General features: G+C 40.7%; 1 long non-coding RNA gene across 2 annotated transcripts; it reads right to left on the bottom strand.

Moving 5' to 3' along the window:
* Window positions 1-8,736: 8,736 nt before the first annotated feature.
* LOC123615064 (uncharacterized) lies at window positions 8,737-14,229 on the bottom strand. Of its 2 annotated transcripts, XR_012508870.1 has the most exons (4): window positions 13,763-14,229; window positions 12,110-12,228; window positions 10,658-10,718; window positions 8,737-10,378 (listed from the first exon to the last, which is right to left on the bottom strand). It is a non-coding gene; the product is annotated as an uncharacterized LOC123615064 (long non-coding RNA). The 2 variants fall into 2 exon arrangements; XR_006722585.2 differs by lacking the exon at window positions 13,763-14,229 and having other exon boundaries at window positions 12,110-12,531.
* Between the last annotated feature and the right edge of the window lie 2,187 nt (window positions 14,230-16,416).

Genomic DNA, 16,416 nt, shown 5'->3' with positions numbered 1-16,416 from the left:
CAATTGATCTGGTGAAATAGCTAAGACTTAGGAGTTTACTGTGTGCTAAGCACTTTGCACATGTTACTCATTTAATCCTCATGATAAAGCTACCAGGTATTTACCATTATCATCCCCATTTTGCTGGTAGACATGGAGAGGCGCTATCGTTCAAAGGATCCCTGCCCCCCCAGCCCCTCCAGCTGTCAGTAACTTCAGGCTCTGCCTCAGGTATTTGGCCCGAGGTCATGGCCTTCCCCGGGCAGCCTGCATTGGACAGAGAGGAAAGGTATAAAGCCCAGCCAACAGGGGACAATTCTGCTGGGAAATAGTCACAGCAGAGCTCCCTGCCTCATTGGTAGAAGCTTTGATGAGCCTGTATCACATTTCAAGTTTTGCCGCAACTAGGAGTGACTAACCATCCCAGCTGGCCTAGGACCATCCTGGTTTTAGTGCTGGAAGTTCTGTGTGCCGAGAAACCTGCATCCCAGGCAAACCAGAATGGTTGGTTGCTCCGGCCCAGTCTTGCTTCCTTCTCCTTCCTAGTACAGGTATTGCACCCCAAACTCCATCTCTGCTTCCTGAGAGCCCCATGTGGGCCAGTGCCCTGATTACATCACAGATAATGGACATTCTGGCATTAGACTCTGTGTTCTTAATCTCCAAGCTTCAGTCTTCCTCTGTAAAAGTGTTCCAGTTACTAGACAGGGTACTCAACAGAGAACAGAAGACAGGTTCTCCAGGCTCCATATAGCCTAGATGAAATATTTCTCAATAAGAATGAAAGTAGTTCATGTTATTAAATACGCTAGGCAATGAGCTAGAAGCGCTTTGCCTGTGAAGAAGGTTTTAGTCAGTGTTCTTATTTTACAGATGAGAAAGCTGAGGCTGAGACATCAGCTGAGGTATTTACTTGCCCTGGGATTTTTAACTTAGGCACTCTACTTCTAGACTGGAAGTTTAGACAAACCTGAATAGCTTAGCATTATACAATGGAAAGAGTTTTTTGGAGTCAAGGAATAGAGTGGGTTTCAGTGAAGATTATATATTCAAAAAAAGTGCAAAAAAATGGCTAGAGGCTACAATCCAACTTGTTAAAAAACTGAGTGAGTTTAAGAACAGGGATGTTAAATATTCAATTGTAAGTTGATTATATTGTAGTGAAGTCAACCTCTGTCACTCTCTCCATCTTTCCAAATTTTCCCAAACCTTCAGGGAAGTTTGGCACAGAAGAGCCTCATATTCAATATGCGTGTAAACCACAAAGGGGCTGCCTGAGCAGAAAACAGGGACAAGCAGAGGCAAGAAATCAGAGCAGGAGGGGCCACGGGACAGCCCTCTCCAAATTCCCCTCATCCCCACCTGCCACCAGGCCTGGAGGAATTTGCAGAAATATTCAGGAGGTTACTGGATTTTCCAGGCCTGGAAAGAGATTTGACTTTAATTTGTTTATATCTTTAGGGCTAGGGAGGTTCCAGATGACTACTGATATTGACATGCATGCCAAGAAGTTTATTAAGATAAATCAAGATGATAAAGGTGGCTATCTAGGAGAGGGAAGTAGGAAAATCAGTCATTTGTATTTTCTTTTTTGGGCTTTTTCTGGGTTTCTATGATTCCTACAAGAAATATGTGTTACCTCTGTAATTTGAGGAAAGAACAGAAAATGATCAGTGTCTATTTCTCCCGTGTTCCTGATTATATAGACTCTCGTGTCTCTCGGGGGTGCCTAGTCACGAACAAGAAACAGATGAAACAAACTTTAAGATTTTAAGTCAGTCCTTGAGCCAAATTGATATTGGTCACGTCAGTGTTTAATTTTGAGTTGATTCTTGACTCATGTAATTTTGAGGGTGTATGTAGTTTTCTTCTTTTAACTTTCCTCTTCTTAAAGTGACCAAACTGATAATGCTTATAAAAACCTATGAGGACTCTGGATTAACAATTCTTTGTGAAAGGAAACTTATGACACATGACTGTCCAATACTCTAGATTATAGGGCTGAATTAGTCCTTGGTAACTGATAAGCCCACCTGACATCAACTCCCCTCTAAATGGAGGCCTCCTCCCCCAGCGGTAAGAGCTGCTGCTGCATCCTGCCCGCCATCTGAAGTACACGGTGGGCTGTCGCTCCCGGACTTTGCTTTGAACGTGTAAGATCCCCTTGTCCAATAGACCCCTGATGTCTCTGTCTCCTCCTCTAGGGCTCTTTCTTCGGTCTAGAGGCTGGGCAGCTACAAGGCTCGCAGGCCTACGGGGTGCAGCCCAATAGTCATTAAAAAAAAAAAAAGAGTTATCCTCATGACGTAGTTGAGTGTTACTGATCAAGCAAGTGACTAACATTCAGACCAAAAAACAAAATTATAAACAAGTTTCCTTGCTTCTTTTGAATAACACAGGTCCTAGCAATTAACAAAATGGTTAATTAAAAACATTAATGTTTTTTCCCCTATTCATCAGAAGTGTTTAATAAAAAAAACGAAGGCACAGTTTATTATTTCAAAACAGTGCAAATGCTCTGGGGTGTAGAGAGATGAAAGCTCCATGATTTCATGTCATGGATATATCATCTTTGACTTGCTAATTTCCAGCTTAGGCAGAGAGTGGTTGAAAAATGAATACTCTTTGTTCTTTTAGAAAATGAACAGATCCTGAATGAAGGCATGGAAAGTTTAAAGTGCCATTATAAAGTGAAAGGAGTGTCTGTAAGCCTTTAGATCATGTCCTCTTGACTGACAAGTCGAAATGTATTGTTTCCCTCATGCCTGAAGTCTTAGCCTGAACCTGGCCATCAAGCTTTGCTTTCTTCTGCTGAGATGTCCTCGCTGCTACGGAGCTGCTTCTGCTTCTGCTCCTGAGTCACTGGACAAGATTTTCTGCTGGGACCCAACCTAGAAACAAACATATTTAAATCTCATAGTCACTTTAAGATTTCTTTATTGCTAGTAAGGACTTGAGGGTCATGATGATGTAAATGTTATCATAAACTCTAGAGCTGAAAGAACTTGCAAATATTCTAACCAGATGCATGTGATATCTGTTTAATGTAATAACAGCAACAAAATATTTCTTTTTTAATTAGTGGGTAAAATATGAAATTAAAAGGAAAAGTTTGTCTCTAAGTGATATACTGTTCTGAAGTTTTTGTATTTAAAAACTCTGGTTTAGATCCTGGTTTAGAAGCCATCTTTAAAAGACATTTTGAAGATAATTAGGGGAAAATTTTAACACGACTGCATATTAGGTGATATTAAGGAGTTAATGTTAATTTTGTTCGGTAAGATAATCTTATTTTGACTCTGAAGGAAAATATTCTAATTTTTAGCGATGTATATTACAGTGTTTGTAGATAGGATGTCTCTGTCCGTCTCTAAGTTGCTTTAAAAACTTCAACATAAAAAGTAAAGTGAGTTAAAAATTTTTATTTCATACTCTCTGTTTACATTTTTATTCATGATTTTTCTTCTCAAAACATCTTATCTCCTTGAATTTTATTTATTTGTACATTTATTATTTTTATTATTAAATGAGATAAAATATTACTAAAATTGAAAAATTCAGAATCCCACCTCCCTACCCCAAATATCATTAGCTGTATTTTCTTTCAATTTTTTCCTGAATTATACTTTTTACTTTGATCAGAGTGTATGTATAATTCAGTCTCCTATGTTCTTTTCCTTGACATTGTATTTTGAGTCTTGTATTCCCTTAAATTTCCAAACCTACATCCTGTCAGTGCTAGTAAAGGACAAGGTATTTTTAACTTCCCTACATCCCATAACTGTCCCTACTGTCTGTCTCACGGCCAGTCAAGCCCAGGTGACCATTTGCTGAACACACAGGGATTGCCTCATGGCCAGTGTGGCACAGTGGGAACGGACACATAGCATGTGAAAGTCTGGGCTCCTCCCTCCCACTCTACACACAGCATGGAGGCAGCCTGTGGGTCTCTGGCAAAATGGGAAAAAGTCCATTGTATATCTGCATGGGGCCAAAGGGTGACTCCACAGATGACTCACCAGTTATAAGGGGAAGCACAGAAATTACAATGGTGAAATCTAGGGGAGACCATTTCAGCATCACCAATAGTGAGGCACTAGACCTCTCTCTTAATATGGTGTAATATGTAAAGTATTTATATATATATAAATATATATATATATTTTATATATATATATATTTATTGAAGTATAGTCAGTTTACAATGTGTCAGTTTCTGGTGTACAGCACAATGCTTCAATCATATATGAACATACATATATTCGTTTTCATATTCTTTTTCACCATAAGCTACTACAAGATACTGAATATAGTTCCCTGTGCTATACAGTATGAACTTATTGGTTATCTATTTTATATATATTAGTTAGTATCTGCAAATCTTGAACTCCCAGTTTATCCCTTCCTGCCCCTTTCCCCCTCTGGTAACCATAAGTTTGCTTTCTACATCTGTGGTAAAGTATTCTTTATCTGTGAATTATTGTGGCCAAAATGTTTGATCCAGATCTAATCAAGCCTTCTATATCTACATTTCACCTTATAGGAAATCCCAGGGATTATAAGGAATATGCAAAGTGAGACCACGAGGAAACTATCACACAAATCTAGAAGGTTGGACATTCCAAAAAACACGTCTCCTAGGCTTCTCCACAAGCCGAAGTCATGCAGAGAAAGGAGGAGGGGGAAAGGGGCTTGTTCTAGCTTAAAAGGACTTGAGATCCACAGCAGCAAACTGCAACGTGTGTTCCTTGTTTGGATCCTTGTTTGAATAAACCAGATATAAAAGAAAGTTGGTGGAAAGCTGGGTGTTAGATGGTAATAGAAATTACTGAAATTTTGTTATGTCTGTTACATAGGAGAATGTTTTTATTTATTGGTGATAAAGGTTCATTGTACTATTGTTTCTACTTTTCACTGTGTTTATTTTTGTTGAGGTATAGTTAATTTACAATATTGTATTAGTTTCAGGCGTACAGCAAAGTGATTCTTTTTTGCATATTATATTTCATTATAATTTATTACAAGAGATTGGGTATAATTCCTTGTGTTATACAGTAAATCCTTGTTGCTAATCTACTTCACGTATAGTAGTTTGTATCTGTTAATCTCATATTTTTAATTTGTCCCTTCCCACCTTCTTTGGTAACCATAAGTTTGTTTTCTATATCTGTAGTCTGTTTCTGTTTTATATAGATTAATTTGTATTATTTCCTAGATTTTACACAGAAGTGATAAAGTATGCATTTTTTCACGACTTATTTCACTAAGCATAATATTCTCTAGGTCCATCCATGTTGCTGCAAATGGCAATATTTCATTCCTTTTTATGGCTAAGTAATAATTCCATTATATATATGTATATATACACACCATATCTTCTTAAGCCAATCATCTGTTGATAGGCATTTGGGTTGCTTCAATGTCTTGGTTATTGTAAATAGTGCTGCTATGAACACTGAGTGCATGTATCTTTTTGAATTAGAGTTTTCATTTTCTTTGGCTATGTCTACCCAGGAGTGGAATTGCTGGATCATGTGGTAGTTCTATTTTTAGTTTTTTAAGGAGCCTCCATACTGTTTTTCATAGTGGCTGTACTTTCTGAAATGTATTTTAAATATTTCATCATTAAAAAGGTCTTCTGGGAATGGAGCAGAGGCACGGGAAGAGTTATGCTTTCACTAGGAGCAGGATGAGATGTTTCTATTGCTTTCTGTTATAACAAATGAATTACTGTTCAAGACATGAGAGGTGAGATAAGCAAATAATATAAGTGTAAAGTTACGCAAAATGAAACAGACTGTATTTTCAAAGTGTGTTGTAGAATTTAATTTCATTTGCTTCCCTCTAAGATGGGGATAACACAGGCAGTCTTAAAATAGGAATACTTACTACAAAAGTTCAACTGCACAGGAGGAGAGAGGAGATAATCACAATGCATATTGATTGTGGACCTACTGCGTGCCAGGCACCATGCCAAGTATTAGAGATACTGCAAGAAAATCCAGTGTGGTCCCTGCCACAGTGGAATGTCCTCTCTGGAGGGGAAGACAGAACTTGCCAACAGAAAAATAAAACAGGAGCAATTCCTCTTACGGGGGAAACAAACAAAGGCTGAGAAAGAGACCAGGTGTGATGGTCAGGAAAGGGGTCTCCTGGAGGCACGCTCAGGCTGAGCCCTACGAGAGGAGGAGGAGTCAGTGAGAGGAAAGGTGAAGAGAAGGGCAATCCAGGTGGAGGAGACTGTGTGCAAAGGTCCCAGCGGGGGGACCAAAGAATACCAGGGCGACATAGGTGTGGTGAGCTAGAGAAAAAGCTTTTAAGCCATGGCAAAGAATTTAGACTTTTTTCCTAAGTGTGTTGGGAATCCATATTCAGTAGTATTCATTTGTTTTAAAATATCCCATTTTTAAAGAAGATTTAAGGACAGTGCTAAGACACCAAAAGCTCAGGAACCACATGTCCCAAACTCTAGCCACACTCAGTATAAACACTCAACCACTCAGTATAACCCTTTCAGTTCTTCTGATTGGATACCTCCTACCTACCGGTATGGCCACCTGATACTCAGTTGGTGGATTAGAAATCTATCGTGGGCTAACAAACGATCTCAAAATGTAACGACTTCAGCCAATAATAAATACTATCTCAGAGTTTCTGGGGGGCAGGAATTCAAAAGTAGCTTTGCTGTCTGGTCTGGTTCTGGGGCCTCTCATGCAGTTTGAGTCCAGATGTTGGTGGAGGCTGTGGTCTCTGGAAGGCTTGGTTGGAACTGGGGGAGCCCCTGCCAAGATGGCTCCCTCACATGGCTCTTGTCAGGAGACCTCACTTTCCTGCTCCGTAGTCCTCTTCTTAGACCCTCTTGAGCATCCTCATCACACGCCAGTTGACTTCCCTTAAGTAAGTGATCTGAGTAAGAGTAAGGAGGAAACCCAGTGCTCTTCATAACCTAGTCTTGGACACAACACTGTCACTCCTGCCTCCCTAAGAGATGCGTTACCATGTCCAGCTCACACTCAAGGGAGGTGAATTAAGTCCCACCTCTTGAAAAAAAGGGATTCAAAAAACTTGTAGGATTGTTTTTGTTTTGTTTTTTAATTTTGGGGTCAGTAATTAGGTTTATTTAGTTTTTTTTTTTAAATGGAGGCACTGGGGATTGAACCCAGGACCTCATGCATGTTAAGCACGTGTTCTCCTGCTGAGGTATACCCTCCCCCCCAAATCTGTGGACATACTTTAAAACCACCACGCTCAGCGACCCAACTCCAATGGCATCCTCTATGTGAAGGCTTCCATGATTTTCCTGAATGGAGCTAGTCCCTCACTTCTCTCAGGTTTCAGAGCATTTCATTTCCATCTCTTACAGCTCTGGCCTTGTTTATTGAAATCTCCTGACATGTCTATCTTTCTCACTAGATTCAAAGCTTCTTTAAGCCAAGGGAACTTGTCTCCTTGATCATCGGCATCCTCAAATCTGCTCATTAGTGACATTCTCAGACCACCAGAGAACACCACCATCTGCCACTCCTAAGGCAGGGATTTTAAAAGCCCCTGCCACTCAGTGCTTTTCTTGCCTCTCTTTTCTCTTGGTTTACTCTTCATATTATATGTAGACATATCTTCTCAACTGGTTGATGAAACTCCAAAAATAAGACTATCTTAGTTATCTCTCTTTTGAAAGTCCTCATATCACAAAAGGAATTGCTCCGTATTATAATAATTAATATCTTTTTTAAAGAATTAAATGAGAGACGGCCTTGTACAGTTAAAAAAAAAATCTTTCCAGCTTCTTTAGTAATCAGAATATCTACTGGCTCCCTCAGCTCTATGTAAACTCGAATAAAGAAAAGTAACCTCAGTTTATAATGCATAAAACATTCAGTGTTGCTAAAGAACTCTGGAGCACAAGGGGTCTTCTGTTTTGCTGGCTCCCTTACTGCCTGGGAGAATCAAAACCTAACATGGCGAGGGTCTCCTTCACAAGCAGTGGAAAGACTATGAGGACATCTTTCTCTAAACACGAAAAGCCATATTCCCTTTCCTGGTTACAAAGGATTATCCTGTCCTTGGTCTTAGTTAAGAGAATGTTATCAATTCGGTAGTTTTATCCAGACTGAGGTAGAGGCCTGGATGGCCTTGGTACTCATGACTAGACATCTTGAGACATCATGAGAAGTCTTCTGGGGCAGATTTCTTTCGGTTTAGGAGACAAGGTTTGACCAGCTCTGAGCCTGTGACCGGCCCAGTGTCGGGGCAGTGCGGGAGAGGTGAGCAGAGGATGGAGTGTGGCCTGCCCCTCAGCCCTGCTTCACCTTGACAAGGAAGTTCTTCCTCATGGTCCCTCATTAAAGAATCAAGATGACAGCACGTTAAAGCTAAAGAAAAATAATGGAAGAGCCTTCAGCAGAACAGCCAGTGCAGCACGTTAGAGGGTCACTTTCTTCTCAAAAGGAAAAAGTGAATGCAAATCAACTCCTTTCCTTCCTATCTCTGCCCTGTAAAGACAGAACGCCCTTGCCTGGACAAAACTGCTGGCTTTGATGGGCCTCTTCTGGTTCTAAGAAGATAATCTAGTCACACTAAGTCGATGAACAGGGAAGCCCAGAGCATGGTGTCCGGCCCACAACAGGCTCTGATGGTTGTCATGGTGACGCGGGTTGGATTCTCCGGTACTGCGACAGCTAAACTGTCATGAAATTCCTGGACATCTTTGCTCCAGAAAGAGAGCAAATAGGTCTTGAAAGAAGAATCAGGGAATCTGGATTTAACTGAGTGGTATTTATCTGGCTTTGACACATTCACATTTTGCATGTCTCAGTTAAACAGAACAGTCAACTTGAAAGAAAGAACTAGGCTTTTAAAGATGCTTGAAAGAGGTGCATCCTGGGAAACCTGTTCTCCCCAGGGGAGTGTGGCAGGAGGCCTCTTGGGAGAGAAAGACACCTCCACCCTTCTAAGTGAGGATAGAAGACAGAGGTGTTTGTCTTACACAGGAGTTGACAGCATAAATGACTGTTTTCTTTGTTAAATCGATTTCTGAAACATGTCGGGACCTTGCCTGACTGTTGCCTGAAAGGGCGGAGGTAAGAGAATAAAACTGCAAATTGCTGGTTAGTTATCCAGTGTTCGAGTTTTGACAAATCTGGAATTCACACTAACGTTATATTTAATTTCAAATTTAATGTGAAATCCGGAAAAACCTGAAATCTTGGTGACGACGAATGAAATGGTAAATGAATTTAAAATTAAATGCAGGAAGATCGAGTTTAAAAGGAAAATCATTTCAGTTAATACAGACTCTCCCCTGTGGTTTCTTTTCTCAGTCAACTGAAAAAGTTTAATCACGTGCCTTTAATTAAAGCTCCGCACCCACGGAGAAGCACAAAGTGGACTTCGTTTCACTTAGACAAGAGTGTCCAATGGTTCTGTTGCTAGAAAATTGATATTTAATAACATACATTTCTAACAGAGACTCCCATTTTGTTTCAAATAGTGAGAAAACTGAACCTTGCTGATGAGGAAACAGCCTTAAACATCTCTTCCTTTTTTTGTTTTTTGTTTTTTATTTTTTGTTTTTTGTTTTTTGTTTTTATCTTTCACAATGATATGACTGGTGCATTCTTAACTTAGCCTGAGCATATTTAACATAATGGCCTGGTGGGATGAGCACTCTGAAATTTATTTGCAAAGAAACACCAATTTCTCCAACTACCCCCAAACCAACTAGGAGAATTCACACGATAAGCACAGATGCTGCACTAGGAAGAGAAAGGAGAGGCGAGCGGAGGGTGGCATCAGGCCAGAAGGTGTGCTGAGCGAGTGCCGGGGCCCTCAGTTTTAGCCCAGCCCTGCTGGGAACAGTCTGTAAACTAGGACAAGCCATTCCCCGCTGTGGTCTCCATTTCCTTCTCTAGACCTTGAGTGGGCTGACTAGATGGCTCATAAGATGTAGCTAATATCTAGTGAGTCTTGCACGTCTGTATGGGGCAAGTTTCCATGATGTCCAGCGTGATGTAGAGCATAGGCAAGTCTTGGAGCAAGTCTGGTGCAAGACGGTCTTGGCTCAGAGTGACTCTTAGGTTAAGTGACTCACTGCCCCATTCCTCATCTATAAAGTGGGACTGATAATGGACCCCACGTTATAGGGCCTGCTGTGAGGTTTAAATATGATAATACTCCTGAACTCCTTAGAATAGAATCCAGTGTAAATGTTAGCTGACATCTGATTTAAAAAATATTTCCCTCCCCAGATCGATTTTCCTGAGTTCAGGGCTTTTGCCTGGCCACCACCCCCAACTGTCTGGAGCATCCGTATGTTCCCTGTGAATACTTCATGACTTTTATTATTCCGTGGAGTGTTTGCTGGATGTTCTCCATGGCTATTAGAGCTCTGATTTTCAAGCTGTGAAAAAATAAAGTGAAACTTGTTAGAGAGAAAAGCCTTAAGCTTTGAATACCTCTAATGTTCCTTGGTTTTAATCTCCCGTGCAGTGGCTGCTGTTTAATGCCTCTGCATGGCATCAAGTATCAGGATCCGAAGATTAAACATGAGGATCTCAAGGGTGGTATTAGAAATGCTACTGGTGGCTCCCACAGCTTTGGCAAGTCATGGACCTAGACCCCAACTCAAAGGCATTTATTCACGCACTCATTCACTCGCAAGTTTTTATTAGGTACTTACTGTGTGTCAGTCACTGGACCAGAGAAAAAATACATGGTTTCTCCTTTAGAAGAGATCAGAGCTGATGGGAAAGACAGATGAAAAAATTTATAATTTACCAAAGTGGTAAGTACTGTTGCCAAGACATGAACAAAATACCCAGAGAACCAAGCAACTGGAGTCTGAAAGTGACAACCGGGCAAGTGAAATCTTTGTGTGTGATTGTGTGTGTGTGTTTATCAGTCTGGACATTGCAGGGAGGGGCAGAGCAAAGGCAATGGGAAAGGGTTGAGGCCCACTGGGAGGCACAATCTATGTCCCCAGGAAATAATCAGCTTTTTTTTTTTTTTTAAGTGGTGGCAGTGAGGAAACAAACTCATCTAACATCCCACTTTCCTCTGGGAATGAGAGCATTTATATCATATGTCCTGATGGCAAAGAGAATAGCTCTGTGGATACTTAAGTGTTAAGTCTGGAACTTGAAACAGGTGGATAATGATTTTGAGGCCCCCCAAATAACGTGGTGTAGCCACAGAGCAGCTAAATTCATCCTACAGTGTGTGTAGCATGGGCTGCATCCACAATTCCCCAATAGACTTTTTGAAGGCAGGCTTGTGAGTCAGGTAAAGAAGATGGGTGTTAGAATATGGAAGATAAACAGAAGGAGAATCCCACAAAATTAATACCATGAACATTCATCTGACTACCGCCTAGATTCAACCATCATTAACATTTTTCCTTCACCATATGTGATTCACATATAGGTTTTTATGTCTGTGTGTGCATATATGCATATTTTGGAATCATTTTAAAGAAAATTGCCAGCACCACAATACAGAAATACTCAGCACACATACACATATGCCCCCCTAATAAGGACATTTTGCTATCTACCCAAACACCAGTATCACATCTAACGGAATAAACAATAATTCCCTAATTTCTAATACTGAACTAACATTTATTTTCCCCTGGTTGTCCCAGATTATCTTTTATAGCTCTTTTTTGAAAGGTAAGGCAAATATATATTTTTTTAATGGGTGGCATAAGATTTTTGGACTCCTTAGACATAGACAAGCTTAATTTCTACTTTAAGCTGTATTTTGCCCTCTGCCAGATTTCTCTAAAGCCTGAAATATCATTTAGGCACATAAGGCTTGAGTGAAATGGGATTAATCTGCCAGCAAAGCCAAAGAAAAGAAGAGCTGGGATTTAGAAAACAGTGACATTCTAAGAGCCTTGGCCCTTTAGGCTGAGTCGCTCGGAAAGATTGGTTTGCTTTTTTTCTATCAGAGAGCCCTGGAGAGATTAAATTGATGGTAAAACAAAAACGCTAACAGATGACACGCTAACCCAGCTTTTCTTCTGTCTGACACTCCATAGTGAACTTGGGTATTTTAATCAGATGTTAGGAAATAAACAAAGAGTGAAGCAAGTACATTCTGACTGCTTTTCAAAATCATCTTTCCACACCTCTGCTCACCATCTCGCACCACCCAGGATTCAATCAGGACTGCCACAATTCCTGCCAGGCTCCATGCCCCAGACGCAAGACATCCTCCAAGCTGTGCTGTCTGGAGTTGCTCTGACTTCTGGGACATCAAAAAAAAAAGTTCATTTCACCAGGAGAACAGAAGTGATGGTTGGAGGGAGAGGACCTCATACAGTATAAGAGAAGAATTTAAGACCAAAGGCTATTTGTTTAAAATGTTTTGAAATGATCTCCAGTTTAGAGATAAGTTATAAGTACAGGACAAAGAATTTTGTCCCAGAGCCATAAGAGAGGAATTTGCCAAAGTGATGTCCCATGACCCCTAATATTTTATTCTCCTACATAACCAAGACACATCTATCAAAATTAGGAAATTAACCCTGACATGTTTCTATGATCTAACACTCAGATCCTATTCAAGTTTCACCAAATTCCTATATAGCAAAAACGATTCAGTTTTAAATCACATGTTGCCTTTAGTTGTCATGTCTCTTTAGTCTTTTCCAGTCTGGGACATACACACATATATATACATATACACAATGAAATCCTACTCAGCCATAAAAGAGAATAAAATAATACCATCTGCAGCAACACGGATGGAACTGGAGATCGTAATTCTAAGTGAAGTAAGCCAAGAAGAGAAAGAAAAATACCACATGATATCACTTGAAATGTGGAATCTAAAAAAGAGACACAAATGAACTTATTTACAAAGCAGAGACAGATGCACAGACATAGAAAACAAACTTATGGTTACCAGGGGGAAAGAGAGGGGTGGAGGGATAAATTGGGAGTTTGGGATTTGCAGATACAAACTACTATGCATAAAATAGATAAACAACAAGGTCCTACTGTATAGCACAGGGAACTATATTCAATATCTTATAATGTCTATAATGAAAGAGAATATGGAAAAGAATATGGGTGTATATATATATATATGTATGACTGAGTCGCTTTGCTGTGCACCAGAAGTTGATACAACATTGTAAACCAACTATACTTAAAAAAAAACAACCCAAAACCAAAACACCCAAACCCCAAATTCTCCAATCTGGAAGAATCTCTCCATCTCTACTTGACTTTTGTGATCTTAAAATTTTTGAGGGCTGTGGACCGGTTGTTTTGTAGAACGTCCTCAGTCTGGTTTTGTTTCCTTGTGATTAGATTCAGATTGTGCATCTTCGGCAGGAATATCACAGAGGTGATGACGTGTTCTCTCTGCATCCTATTGGGTGGTGTGTGATTTTGATTTGTTGCACTGGTGATAATATTCACTCTGATAATCTGATTGAGGTGTCACCTGCCAAGCTGCTTTTATGTATAGCTACTCTTTCCCCTTTTGTAATTATTCACTATTTTGTGGGGAGGTATTTTGAAATAATGTAAATGTCCCAGTCCTAATCAAACTTTAAGTTCATTCATTTCTTAATTTATGTCCTTAAGGTTTGTGTTTCCATTGGAGTCAATGGTTTGTCATCTCTTACCATTATTATTTATTCTGATGCTCAGATTGTCCCAGATTTTTCCAGTGGCAGTCCCTTCAAGCCAACTCCTGTGTCCTTTAGACAAAGCCCCACCATTCTTTGAGCACTTTCTTCTTTCTGATACAAGATATATTCCAAACTTACCTTGTACTTTCCAGGCTCCAGCCCTGCATCAGCTGTTTCTCCAAGGAGCCTTTGTTCCTTTTAATGGAGAATGGTGTTTAGAAGCTAGGTATGCTCCTTGCTATGGGGGTACGCTGTTCCCAAGATCTCTCACTGGACAGAACTAACCAATATGTAGGTAGACCATTTCCTTGTTGCTGCTGTAACAGACTACCACAAACACAGTGGCTTAACACAACACAAATTCATTATCTTACGGTTCTGGAGGCCAGAAGTCCTAAAATCAAGGTGTCAGCAGGGCTGTATTCCTTCTGGGGGCTCCAGGAGAGTATTCATTTCCTGGCCTTTCTGGCTTCTACAAGCTGCCTGCATCCCTTAGCTCATGGCCTCTTCACAAATGTCACTTGGTGAGGAGCCACAGCATCTTCCAATCACTCTCTCTTCCTCTCTGACCTCTGCTTTGGAGATCACAACACTGACCTCCTGGCTTCCAATATAATCACAAGGACCATTGTGATTATACTGGATCCACCCAGATAGTCCAGGATACTCCTCCCTCTCAGGATACTTCAGCACATCTGCAAAGCCCCTTTTGCCTCATAAGGTAACACATTCACAGGTTTGGGGCATTAAAATGTAGACATTTGGGGAGCCTGTTATTTTAGCTCCCACAGTACGTATGTGGGTATATATAGATTTATTTCTATATCTATATAAATATATTTGAAACCGTAAGTTCACCTCTGATTCTGATCTAATAACTACAGGGTTAATTCCAGATTTCTCTGTTTCAATATTTGCAGCTTTCTTCACCAGTGAGAAATCTAGCTCCCTTTGTCCTTAATAAGTTACTTATTTGATTTATCGCCTCTATGTAGCCAGCCTCTTATTCCACTTCCTGCCTCTTACCCACGGAGGGATGTCCCCCTGCTCGGCCTGGACTCTGATCTGTTACCCTTGGCTGCCCTTTCCTCAGGGACGCCCTCCTCACTCCATGTGGACTCTGCCACTCCAAGCCAGCCTGCTCCCCCCCTCCCCCCGGTGTGGACACCCTTCTCACCTGCTGGCGCTCCCACAGCCAGCTCTGATCACCTCTTAGTTGCTGGGCTCTGCCCCATCTAATAGTTTTAGGAGGAAATTGTTGCAAGGAGGAAGAATTAAAGTCCAAAAGCACAGTCTTAGGAAGGAGACAGGACACTGAAACTCTGATCCCACTAAGGGTGGGAAATGTGGGTTGCTGCAGTGGGATGGGGGTGGGGGGAGTGGGAAAGAGGTAGAAAGAAGGACACAATAGAAGACTTGAGGCCTGAGAAATACCGCTTGCTGGCATGGGCCCTGTTCTTGGGTCTGTTTGCGTATTTGAGGAGTCAACTCATATTTTTCTGGGCTGAGAAGGCCGCCACCAGCCTGGAGTAGCATCAAACCACTTTTTATTAAAAAACCACCCTTTGGCTCCTGATGTTTTTTATGCTGATTAAGAACACTGACTTGGCTAAACCAACAAGAGGGCTGATTGTTGCTCTGTCTCTTGAAGCAGAAGAGGCTTTTGATCAAGTTGAGTGGGAGTTTGTGTTTGAGGTACTTTAAAAAATGAAATTGGGAGATAAGCTTATGAACTGAATTTGAACTTCATTCCAAGCTCATTGTACAGAAATGTTTCAGATCCTTTTAATCTGGAAAAAGCCCATTGCAATTGCCCTTTTAATCCCTTATTTTTCTTGAAGATAAAGTTCCTTCTCAATTTGCTTAGTGTTTATCTGACTGAGAAGGGCACTTCAAAAATCGACTTGGAAGCTTAAAGATGTATCTGTTTTTTTCTGAGGGGATAGGTCCTTGGCTCAGTGACTTCTCCCTTTTGCCTGGCACCCTGAGCTAGTGACCAGGGAGAACCAGCTTCTCTGAGACAATCCGGGGTCTCGGCTGGATGCGCAGTATGGGCTGGGGGTTGGCTGCACAGAACACAGCTTGTGGGTTGCGATCTCAGTTCCTCCCCTGGCTTCTGAATGACTTTAGGTGAGCCATTTAATTTCCATGTTTGGTCTGCTCCATCCGCCATACAGACCTAATGATACCCCTCCCCTACTTGGCTCATAGGGATGGCCTAAACGCTGATTAATGTACAGGGCGGTCAAACATTGCATACATGAGATGAGCTAAGAAAAATGAGACCATGAGCCCGGAGACCTCTTCCAATTAGGGCTGATCTTTCCCTTCAGGAATGAGCTATGCCTATGGTGCTAGTAATTTGGGGCTGTTTCTCTGTTTGTCTTACTAGTTCAACCCATGCAATCATTATTTATATACATAATAACACACATGGTTTAGCACAGATGAAGTCATTGACTTCAATTTTTTTTAAAGCTAATTTTTTTGTTCATTTTTATTTTTAAGGGGGAGGAAATTAGGTTTGTTGGTTGGTTGGTTGGTTATTTATTTATTTATTTATATATTTATAATGGAGACTCTAGGATTGAACCCAGGACCTTGTGCATGCTAAGCAGGCACTCTACCACTGAGCTATACCTTCCCCAATATTTCAGTATTTTTTTGTGTACCTCCTATGTGCCTCACACTCTCAGTACTCGAATTAAAAACCTAAGGAAAAACCAAATGATGAGAAGGTCAAAAAATGTGAACTATTTGTGAGCAAATTCATGTTTATATTTCTACTGTTC

This window comes from Camelus bactrianus, chromosome 8 (genome assembly GCF_048773025.1).
Source record: "Camelus bactrianus isolate YW-2024 breed Bactrian camel chromosome 8, ASM4877302v1, whole genome shotgun sequence".
In the NCBI taxonomy this organism is placed as follows: Eukaryota; Metazoa; Chordata; class Mammalia; order Artiodactyla; family Camelidae; genus Camelus; species Camelus bactrianus.
This window is presented reverse-complemented; position numbering and strand designations above follow the sequence as displayed.